Raw genomic sequence first — 11,397 nt, 5'->3', positions numbered from 1 at the left:
AGTCATCCTGCAATTTACCAGAGACAATGGGGATGTTCAGCTTTCAGATATGTCTTTCTGACAATAAACCCCTGATGATGCCAGAAAAGGATTCACATAAATTCACATGGTTTTTATGTTCTCCAGAGTCCTTACAAGGAAATCTGACATCACTACTGTCAGTGGTGGTTGTTGTCGGAAATCAAGGTTATTTCAATATTTAGATATTTTCTGTTCTCTCTTATAAAAATACCATCTTTAAGTCTGTTTATTAAAAAGCCTGTTTCTAAATTCTGTTTTTAATATGACCACTGTGTATATATATATATATATATATATATATATATATATATAATTGTGTATATATAAACACCTTTTTAAATTCACTAAAAGTTGTGATATTTCAATTACCACACATCTCATCTCTATTTTCTTACCCACCTTACAGAAATACCAAGCGCTGAAGCACTCAACATCTTTGCGTTAAGGGAAGGTATATGTGTAATTTTGTGTAGTAGGAAAAAAATATCAAGCTTTCTGACACATTCTCTACAAGTGTTTCAAATATAGTAAGTTAAGAAATAAAATCTCAGCCCTTGTCCTGTTGAGTGTTAATAAAATTCCATCTGGTCACTTAGGAGCTGTGCCAACATTACCACACAAAGATTCTTTGAGCCATTTGAATGTTCAAGAGTCATTTGACAGCTTTTTTATTTACCTTTTTTGTGGTTGTTGTCAAATATGCACCTAATAGTACACAGATGGCTGGGTTCTAACAAGTTTACTTGCATGTAAACTTGGAACTTAACCTTGAAAGTCAACTGCTGAGGTTTTGCTTTGGGTTGTTGCTTGGGTTTATATATTTTTTCTAACGTTTAGGATTGTTCAGTCTACTGCTGCTCTGAGTTCCTTATTAGGCAAATACAAAGTGAAGGTGAAAACCTAGTGCCTAATGGTTCTAAAACTACAAAGACAGTAAGAATGAGCTCAGAGACAAGGGAATGGGAGTAGGTACAGTGGGTTGAAGTCACAGTAGACAGCACATTAAAGAAATATTCAATGACAAAAATCTTCACAGGGGAAACAAATCTCAAGAACCACTCTGAGCAATGAGATTTCAGCAACTGATGGGTACTACGCTCAGTATACATTGAGCATATACCTTTTAGTGCCAAAATCAGTTAGAGATTTATTCTCTAGTTACCGTGCTAAACTTTGTGTATTTAATAGATAAAAATAAATTCTACACTGTAATTTATATTCAAATTTGCCTCGGAAAACCAAAATTCGTTTGCCAAAAAAACCGACCCTCCTCCAATTAAAAAAAACCTATTTAAGTGACTTGATCTAGCTTCCAAGTTAGCCCAGCTTGGCACGGGAGGCTGTATTAGGTGATCTCTGATGTCCTTAATGACTTTATTTTTTGTGTGTCTATCTGGCAAGGTTGTATACATCATAACCACAGAGCACTACATTGCATGGCCCAGTCTATAGCCTTCAATGCTAAGCAGATACTAAAAGAATCATAGTCATAGCCACAGCAGAGAGGATTCCAAACATTGCAAGGCTGGCAGAGCTAATTTAGCTGATCCACTTCTGCGCGATATTGAGTTAAAAGCCTCAGGTAAAACAATACTGAATGCTCCACCAGAATCCCAGCTAGAGGATCAATTGTCTGGGATGCGAGAATTATACAGCGAGACAAAAATGCTATTTCAGTTCTAAGAAGTGGTTTAATAACGCTCCCTCCTTGTTCCTATCCCTCAACATCTTTTAGCTGAATCTCAAGTATAAAACCTGTAAATCGATGGGATTAATTTATATCTCAAATGTCCGTAGGATAAGCACTGAGATGATGTATAAGGGCCTTATTCTGTCACTAATTCTCTGTGAGTAACTTTTTCATTCTTAGTGGAGTACTTTAGTACTTTAGTTCCACACGTGCATAAAAGCTTGGAGGTCCTGACATGTAATAAGATACTAAAGGGAATAAAACTGTAAAAATATAGACTATATTGATTGTTATTTTAAATCATTTGTGGGTAATTCAACAAAATAGAGTTTTGGAAAGGATCTGAATAGAAAGATCTTTGATTTGACATTCTCTTTCAGCTCTTGGTTGTGGACTTCATTAAAAATAGCTACTCCAGTCTTCAAAGCCTTAACATATATGATTAGGATCCAAAGAGCGATCTACTACAGAAAATAAAACAGGGCTGAGCAGTGGAAAAATAGAGATTAATCTAGCAAAATCTGCAAAGCTTGAATGAAAGGCTATAAAAGACCTAGAAACAGAACATAACAATGTTTCTGTATGTGTTGTTATTACTTAGTGCTGCGTTTTTAAAGGTCTCAGCACGTTAAATGAAGTTGTCAATGAAAACTAACATTTTATGTAATCTGCTTTTGTACTCCTGGATTGAAATCTCACATTTTTATACTTTAATAACATTTCTTTGTTTTGCTACTGTCTGTTTGCATGTGATTACGGGATATAAACTGTCGTAGCTGCCTGCAAATGCATCCCATTCTAGAAGGAAATCTGGACCTCAAGCATCTTTCTGAATGATAAGCCCTTTAAAAACTCTCAAAATACAGAGACTTGAATTTCCCAGTCCTTTTCCAAGGTAAGAAATTGTTTTCTGGATCTACAAGCAGCTAGTTTTAAGTTCAAGGTTGATCAGAGCACTCTGGCAACCCACTTACTCCTGGCCCAGCTATGGGCTTTAGTTTCTCCATGGCAGCTGCTCCCACGGTGTCCTGTGCTGATAGAGTTCCCTTAGCATTAAAAACAGATTTTAAAAAGTTATAAATGAAATTAGCTTAGCTGTTCCTAATGAAAAAGCCATACAACATTCTGCTATGCAATAACACGCAAGTTTCATCTTCCTTCTCGACAAGATAAATATCCTAAACCAGCTGATGTACGATGCTTGTCCCCACGGTTCTTTCTATGCAAACTGCAGTTTAACCCAATACTGTCCCAGCAGAAGGTTGGGAGATGCAGCCTCTGCATCTTGTCAGACTGAGGGACTTCACAATGATGTCCCAAAAGGCACGTATCCCTTAGATTTTAATTCTTAAGAGTGGTCTGTGCTGTTCTTTTAAAATTTGCTTGTAAATTGTTTAGAATTTTCCCCAAAATGACAAAAAAAAAAATCACTACTTTTAATTACAAGCTAGATGATAATTGCAAACTATGCAGGAAAGCTTTCAGCCCTGAAAATATACTGTTTGAAGGTGATGAGTACATGCAAACAAGCTTATAATGGAAGTGACCTGCCATTTGTATGTTTTTTGGTTTTCAGTGAAAGTCTGTTAGATCAGTTGCAAATTTAAACCCCTTTATGTCTTATAAGTAAAAATTCATGTGGTGGTAACTACTTGTTTGCCTGTATTCTCCTACTAAAGTTACTGTCAGCAAAACATTTTTGTCCTAAGGAAGGGAGGGAAAGACTATCACATAAGAATGTGCCTTTTCTCCTGAAAACACAATCATTAAAACCTATAATTCAAAAATTTCCTTTAACCACAGAAGCGCTGATAAGAGTATGAGAGTCTCCTCATGCCTTGGAGTATATTGTAAACTGAAGACTGGGTTGTCAGCATCATTCGTCTATAAGCTTTCAGGGCCAAAATGTACTCTAGAGTTTGTTTTTATAGGTATCATGTACTGCCTTAAACCTGGTGTTGCTAAGATTAGTAGACATCTGTGGTTAATCCCTCTAGTGATAAATATTTACCTATAAATGCGGTTATTTGGTCTCACTTAGGAATGCGTAAGATGTAGAGCATCAACAAAAACACTGCAGTGATAGGATCAGCTCAGATGCTCTCTAGAGGAAAAGGATTCAACTGAGTTTTCATGTGAGACTGACATAAAACTGCATAATCAGACAGAAAAACTAAACCGGTGCACAAAATGCTTAATATAACCCTATTTTAGAGAAAGATTTCCACAAAACTTCCCCTAGTATTCTGCATGACTGCTGCAGTTATAAGTGATCATTAACCTCTGCGCAGCATTTAAGAGCTTTATTAAGTAAAAATTATACAATAGCGACAATGCAGTAAACATGATGCTGATGTTCTGAGACAGCACATTACAGTATGTATGTACAGCCGAGTAAATCAGAACCCAAATGTTATAGGCCTCATCTATTACTTCAAACCACTATGACGAACACTTGAATGAGTGAGAAGATGCAATATGGGTCCACTGAATATATGGTTTTGGAGAGAGAAAGTCTGACAGTGCAAACCAAGGGAAAAAAATTCTTCAAAAGAAAAGGTTACTTTATATGTCTTAAATGTCAATTAATGCCCCATTCTGCAATCAACTATGTTTGGACAACACCCCCAAAACAAGTGAAATGCTCCCAAGCACATGTATCTGTAGCAAGCCCAATAAAAAGGGCAACTGAGATTTTTTTTTTCAATAAGAAATACATATTTTAAAGACAAAAAACATTTGCAAAATGCCACTTGTTACATATAAATTGCAAGTCATTTGTTTCCCCCACAAGCAGGACCTGAGTGTTTTGCAAAGTGGAGGAGAGCTTTGCTTTCGCTGCTTAATACCCATCTCTCAGACTAAGTAAAGAGTCATATTGGCAGAATCTGCAAGGAGTCAGGCTCTGCATACAACCTGCAGGTCTCACGAATGACGGGCAGAGCTAACAGCAGATTGGGAAAGACAAACAAGTCCTTGGGATGGTTTCACAACGTTCTGTGACAACTGGATACAGCTGCAAATGTTATAGCCCCCAAATCAGAATGTCCACTGTACTCCTAAATACATTTACCCCTCTGATGATCAAGCAGATCTTAAATCACAAGAGAGAAAAAAAATCAGGTTTATACACAAAGTGAACTCTAGGAAACCTACCTCCCATCTACCTGTCACCAAATTCTGGAGGAATTTCACATTTTTTCCTTTGAAAATTCCACTTGCATTCAGCTCAAGCCCAAATCCAGGACTCTCCTAGTCCTCTCAGGCAGCTTAATAACCAAATTCATGTATTAGCCTTATTGGGATCTCTGAGGCAGTGACTATTCTATAGCCTCTCTTCAAAGGTGCCCAGTACACACAGGCAACATAGGAAGACTTGGAGAAAAGCATTAGTGCCCAACAGAAAGTAGATGAAGTTTAAGTGCCTTTTGCACATTAGCCTAAACATGAAAATAAACCAAATGCTATCCTCTGGCTGAAAGGATTTAAACACAATTTCCCAGGAACATACTCAAATCAGATCTTTGTATCAGATCTTTGGACTGAAACACCACCTACCTCTTCTATTGAGATATATTTTATATTACACAACAAATGAACAGTCATGGGAAGAAATGCTGGCACTAAACACTTCCATCTTCTAAAAAACAGGTGAAGGTAGTAACCCACTTGTGCCTCTTCCTCCATTCACATTTGAAAAGAAGGAGGAATGAAGGTTCAGACTTTCATAGAAAAGGTGCAGGCATCCACCTCTAAGAAATAATGCCAGGCGCAGAAATTGTGCTGATCAGAAAATGGTATTCGTATTAATGATGGGTGGTTTCCTGCTGAGCTCAGTAGTTCTCTGAACTCTCCAGGCACTGCTCGAGAGCCCAAACTCCTGGCTCAGGTTTCTGAATGCAACACTGGGAACCAGCACCTAAAATCCAGAGCATATCTGTAATGCAGTCTTTCCCAAACACGCGTCTACAGAGAAACTTCTACTGCACTAAGTATTTCAGGATATTAACGTTATTTATTTTATGCCACATTCAGTCATTGTCTCAGAGAACTCAATCTCTGCAGTTGTGCCATTATACTGGACTTTAACAGCAGTAAACTACCCAACACAGACTCTTAGAGGACTGAGCCACTGATTGACTGCCAGTACTTCTGTCATCAGGGCTGAAAGATGCAGTGATACTTCAGAAGGCAGAGACAGAAGGCAAACCCGTGATTTCCTCAGAGGTGGTTTCTTGACCAGCTCCTGTGTGTAACAAGGACGCTGGCGCCTTTAGCATAACTGAGTGCCCTGAGGAGTTATTTATGGTCTGCTTGACAGTCAAGAGACACTAAGAATCTTTGCAACAGTCTGTCCATAGTCTGCAAACTCCAACAATGTGCCCTAGCCCATCCTCCACTAGGAATCTTGCACCAACGTTAAGCACTAGCACAGTCCTCTCTGTATCGTGTGTTTATAGTGTTTGTGCCAAGGAAATTTCTCTCAGTCAGCATATATAAGTCCCACAGATGCTCACCACAAAGGGACCACAGCTGAGAAAAGAATCCCTCCTATTAAGATTTTCAGTTATGCTTTTCTGAAACTTTATTTTCTCGATTATAATTGATCCCTTGAAAGTGGAAGTAGAGAATAGTTCAGAAGTTGCCACACATTATGGGGGCAAAGCTTATAGACACATTTCTTAGAGTAAATGTGTGGATTATGCACAAGCCAAAAGCTGCTGCCAATTTTAACTACTGTTGGTATGCTGGAGTTTTAATGAAATGAGAAAGACCAGGATGCTTTCGTATCAGCAGGCATAGATCAGCACAGCTTTATTGCTGGCCACATTCCATTTACTTCCAGAAGATGTATATAAGAATAAAAATATAAAAAAGCATTATCAGGTTTAATATCCTCCATCTCCATTTTATTAACACACAAAAAAACCTCATATGGAATGTTATTGAGGTAATATTAATTAATACAGACAGCAACTGATCCTTAAAGCAATATTTATCAGGAAAATTGCTAATGTTTCAGCTATAAGCACAAGATAAAAGAAGTGTCTCTCCTTTCTCATGTCCCATTGAAATAAGCAGCTAAGCACAATGAGAATTGCCCCAAGCATCAATGCAGGCTGGGAAGAAACCGCTGAAAAGACCTGGGGGCTACAGTGGATGCCAAGTCAAACATAAGGCAGCAGCGTGCTCTCAAGGTAAATAAAGCAAACTGTATATCGTCTACATTAGGATTGTGGCCAGCAGATCAAGGCTCTGCTTGGTGCCTGGCAGGATTGGTGTATCGCACAATTCTTTGTCTGGTTCTGGGTGTCCCGGATCAAAAAGGATACTGGAAAACCAAAGAGAACAGGGCTACCAGAATGGGCACGTACCCACAACACATGATATGTAAGGGCAGGGGGAGCTCCTTTAGTCTGGCAAAGAGGAGGCTATGGGGGCCTTGCAGCAACCTGAAGGATGCTACAAACACTATGGAGACTTCAAGTAGTAGCTACACAAACTCATAGTTGACCCAATTCTAGTGCTGGCAACGGTCCTACTTCAAAATCCTTTCAAACGACAATTCTGTCCTTCTTCCATGATTTCAGCTCAAAACACCTTCACTGTTTCTACCACAGGGCTTATTACAGTGCCTCCAAGTAGGACACCTTTATTACAGGTACGTCCAAGTCGTTCTGTGGGATAGAAATGTAACTGCTTGGTCCTACTAAAAATCGACAGAGTGCAGATTGGATTAGTCAGATCAGGATTTTTCCAGCTATCCAACTCTTACATACCAGATCTTTTCTTTCCAAACAGGTAAGGAACACCTTTTTGTTCTACAAAACATGCCACAGGTTGAGGCTCAAGAAGTAAAATCCTCAGACACAGGTAAGAGAGAACTTATTTACATGTATAAAATCATTACCTTACTGTTAGTTTTTATTGTGAGATCCTTGTCTTGTGTTTACCCAATAGTATATGTATTTTTGGTATTGACTGAATTCCCACATATGAGAACACAGACTGTGACTGTAAAATATCCTCTAGGCTATGTCTTGTTATTGGGAAAAAGCAACTTGTTGAGTATCATGCAAAGTTATCTTGATTTGGTAATTCTTTCATATTATTCCAAAACAATCTGATTAGAACATGAAGAACAGATAAAGTGGATTCCCTTGCTATGTGGTCTTCAGTTATAAAGGCAAACAAAAAGAGCTTGAATGACGCTTGCTTTCTGTAGCTGTATTTTAATACTGAGGAAAGGTTATTAATTATTTCTCTCTCTGAAAATTAAAAAAAAAAGGACTAAAAATGTGACTTCTGGTTAAAAAAAAAAAGTCAAAATTTTTGAGATGACAGTGTACATGACACGGAGCAATTTTGTGAACTCTTTACTACCCTGTTTCCCCGAAAATAAGACCTACCATGATTTTCCAGGATACTTGAAATATAAGTCCTACTCCAAACATAAGCCCTAGTTACAGCTCATTAAAAAAGTCGATTTAAATAGTGTCCAGGCAGCTATACATGTAAAAAAGTAAGCGTCTTTTGGAGCAAAAATTGTATAAGACTCTTTCTTATTTTCAGGAAAACAGGGTAGTAGAAGCATAAAAGTGTATTAACTCTCCACACTCCTACTAAAACAAGTGGTTGGGAACTTCCCAGCCTATTAATTGTTAGGAGATCGTATGTATATAATGAAATAATTATCAAAATACCTAGAAACTTTACATTTTGAGGTGAATAAAGATTTGTCGTCTGAACATAGGCCTTTGAATATGCTTTTTTTTAATTCTAGCTGTCATTGTGACACATCTTGCACCTCAGTATCTTCTTTTAACAATACAGTGTCACACGAGAAAACCACAGTTTAGGAGCAAACGTTTTCACATATATGAAACCAATATTTATTTTGCATAGTGTGCCTTTCACTTGTTAAGCTATTTGTTTACTTTCACATTTCAGAGTTCAAGGTAAAAATGTAGTTTTCACTTATTTCCTACATATGTATCTGGGTCAACAGCAGCCTACTGCAGTACATTTAAATGCTAGAGCTCAGTGCTCTTACCTTATCAATAACTGTTTGTAACCCATGGCGAGCCCATCTACCTTTTCTCTGTAATGCATGAAAAGTCTGATTTCCTCATCTGTGTCCAACATCCATTATACACCGAACCGACCAGTCTTTTGAGAATACAACTCCTAATTCCCTTGTGTCACAAATTATCCAGTGTACTAAACATCTGCAGCTTTCCAGCTGTGAGCCACCACAGCCTCAAAACCATATGCAGATCTTAAACCCATTCATTCTACTAAACCACGATGAGTATTTAAAAACGAGACTTCTTCAAGCCGTCTCAAACATGAAGGCATCATTTTATTACCCATCGCTTTATTACCCATTATCCTATGGTCATTTATGCCCAGGCAGAATATAAAAGCAACAATTTGGGCCCAATTACCATCTTAAATCAAATCTGCAGTCACTTTATGCGTAATGCAGGGCAATGGGGAACTGAGGTCATAAGCTGACTACAGAGGCTTCTGCAGCAAAGCTGGTTTCAACAGATTACCTTTCTAAATGCTATGCAACCAGGTCACTTAAAGCATTGCAATACAGAGTCATTTAAAACTACAACATACACTTAAACCTGTCATTTGATTGAATTTGCTGTATCCAATTTAAAGAAGTCATGTCTCAACACTGAATAAAAAGTTTTACTTTCATTAGATTAATGCCTCTTTACAAGCTCTGTGTTGAGCATGCAGATCTTTCACACCAAAGCAACCAGACTTTCTTGTCTGATGGTTTTCATTACCCCTGGATTGCATGAGGTGAGGCAGCAGAAGCCTCTAGAATGAAAAGATTCAAACGATATGCTGAATTCTGGGGACCAAATCATTCCACAAATACAGAGCAGAATAGCAAGCTCACGTAAACACGCGGGATTTGGCTTCTAAACTTGCACTGAGCCTCTGAAAGTGTTAAAAAATAACACCGAAGTCCAACACGAGCTACTTGATCAAAGCCCAAGAAATACAGAATCTTCTACTGTTATATAAATGCGATAACCATGGCAGCCATCAAAAAGCTATTCTGATTGTTCTTTGAGAGGCCAACAATATAGGTGGGAAAATAAAAATTGTTAATATATTTTTAAAAATATATATATATAAATTCCAAATTGTGAACAAAAATAGAAGAGGCCTGTTTTGTTACAACAGCTGTTTTTGCAAGAAGTACACGAATCTGGAGAGAAGAAAGAAGGAAAATAATCAGGAGCTTGTAAGAACTCCTGAATTTTCAAGTTTGATATATAGTCCTTGATCTCAGAGTTACATCTCTGTCCAAACAGGGTCTAATCTTAATCTGCAGGCAGGCTCCTCTGCTTATTTCTGATTGCAAGAACTAAATCTCTGGTAATGGGAAAAAAAATTAAGAGGCTCGTCTATTCATTTTTTAAGACACAAAAAGGGTCAAACAGAAAAGCCCGTGTTTCAAAAAACCTGCCAAATATTAAGTCATTTTGTAAAATGTGCCTATTAGCCAGCTTTCAAAAAACCCGGCAAGTTCTTTATGTACAGCCAAAAATGCTGGCTTATTGATGACCATTTCTGATTTTAGAAAAGCAAGCAGTTTAATTTGAATAGTTGCTAAGTATGCTGGCTTCCAAGTGACACCTTCCTGTTGTGATCACTGAAGTACAAAAAATTATTCAGAATTGGAAGAGCTAAGTAGGGTCAAAACAATCCAGTAGTCCACAGCTGTCACTTTTTATCAGAAATCCTATTTAATATCAACTTAAAGAAAAAAAAAGTCAAACAGGCCACTCCTTGCTAACATTAAGTGCTGTATTATCTAGGGCACTTCTCTCCATCTGTTTTGGACTGGGTACATGCACTGAACTCAATTTTTATGTTCACAGGAGAACTCTTCCAGTCTCTTCCAGACTCTTAAATTTTACCTTGTTCTCAACAGCCACAAAAAGAACTGTGATGCCTTCAGCCTCCTCATAAAGGGAGAAGTTATGGCCTTCATAAAGATAAACAAGCGCTTCAGATCATTTCTGGGATGAAGATGCATTCTGAAGAAGTGCACTGAGTTGCTTTTTGTTTCTCTCCAACATTCTTGCCTTCAAAGTATTAAGCGTCCACAGAATCACAGAGTGGTTGGGGTTGGAAGGGACCTCTGGAGATCATCCAGTCCAACCCACCTGCTAGAGCAGGGCCACCAGAGCAGGTCACACAGGAAGGTGTCCAGGTGGGTTTGAATGTCTCCAGAGGAGACTCCACAACCTCTCTGGGCAGCCTGTTCCAGGGCTCTAGCACCTCAAAGCAAAGAAGTTTCTCCTCATGTTTAGATGGAACCTCCCGTGGTTCAGTCTGTGCCTGTTGCCCCTCATCCTGTCATTGGGCACCACTGAAAGGAGTCTGGTCCATCCTTTTGACACCCACCCCTGAGATATTTATAAGCATCAATAAGATCCCCTTCTCAGCTTCTCTTCTCCAGGCTGAACAGCCCCAGCTCTCTCAGTCTCCTCATCAGAAAGATGCTCCAGAACCCTCATCACCTTTGTGTCCCTCCACTGGACTCCCTCCAGTAATTCCTTGTCCTTCTTAAACCGGGGAGAACTGGACACAGTACTCCAGATGTGGCCTCATTTATGTGTCATCAGAAGCACACGGTGTGGCAGTCCCGC

General features: G+C 38.5%; 1 protein-coding gene across 4 annotated transcripts in view; it reads right to left on the bottom strand.

Annotated features, from left to right (window-relative positions):
- The window catches only part of RAP1GDS1 (Rap1 GTPase-GDP dissociation stimulator 1), an 82,206-nt gene that overhangs the window by 62,674 nt on the left and 8,135 nt on the right, over positions 1 to 11,397 (bottom strand). The window lies entirely within an intron of this gene.

This window comes from Streptopelia decaocto (assembly GCF_964273445.1).
Source record: "Streptopelia decaocto genome assembly, chromosome: 4".
NCBI classification, from domain to species: Eukaryota; Metazoa; Chordata; class Aves; order Columbiformes; family Columbidae; genus Streptopelia; species Streptopelia decaocto.
The sequence above is the reverse complement of the archived record's forward strand: the minus strand, read 5'-3'. Positions and strand labels throughout refer to the sequence as shown.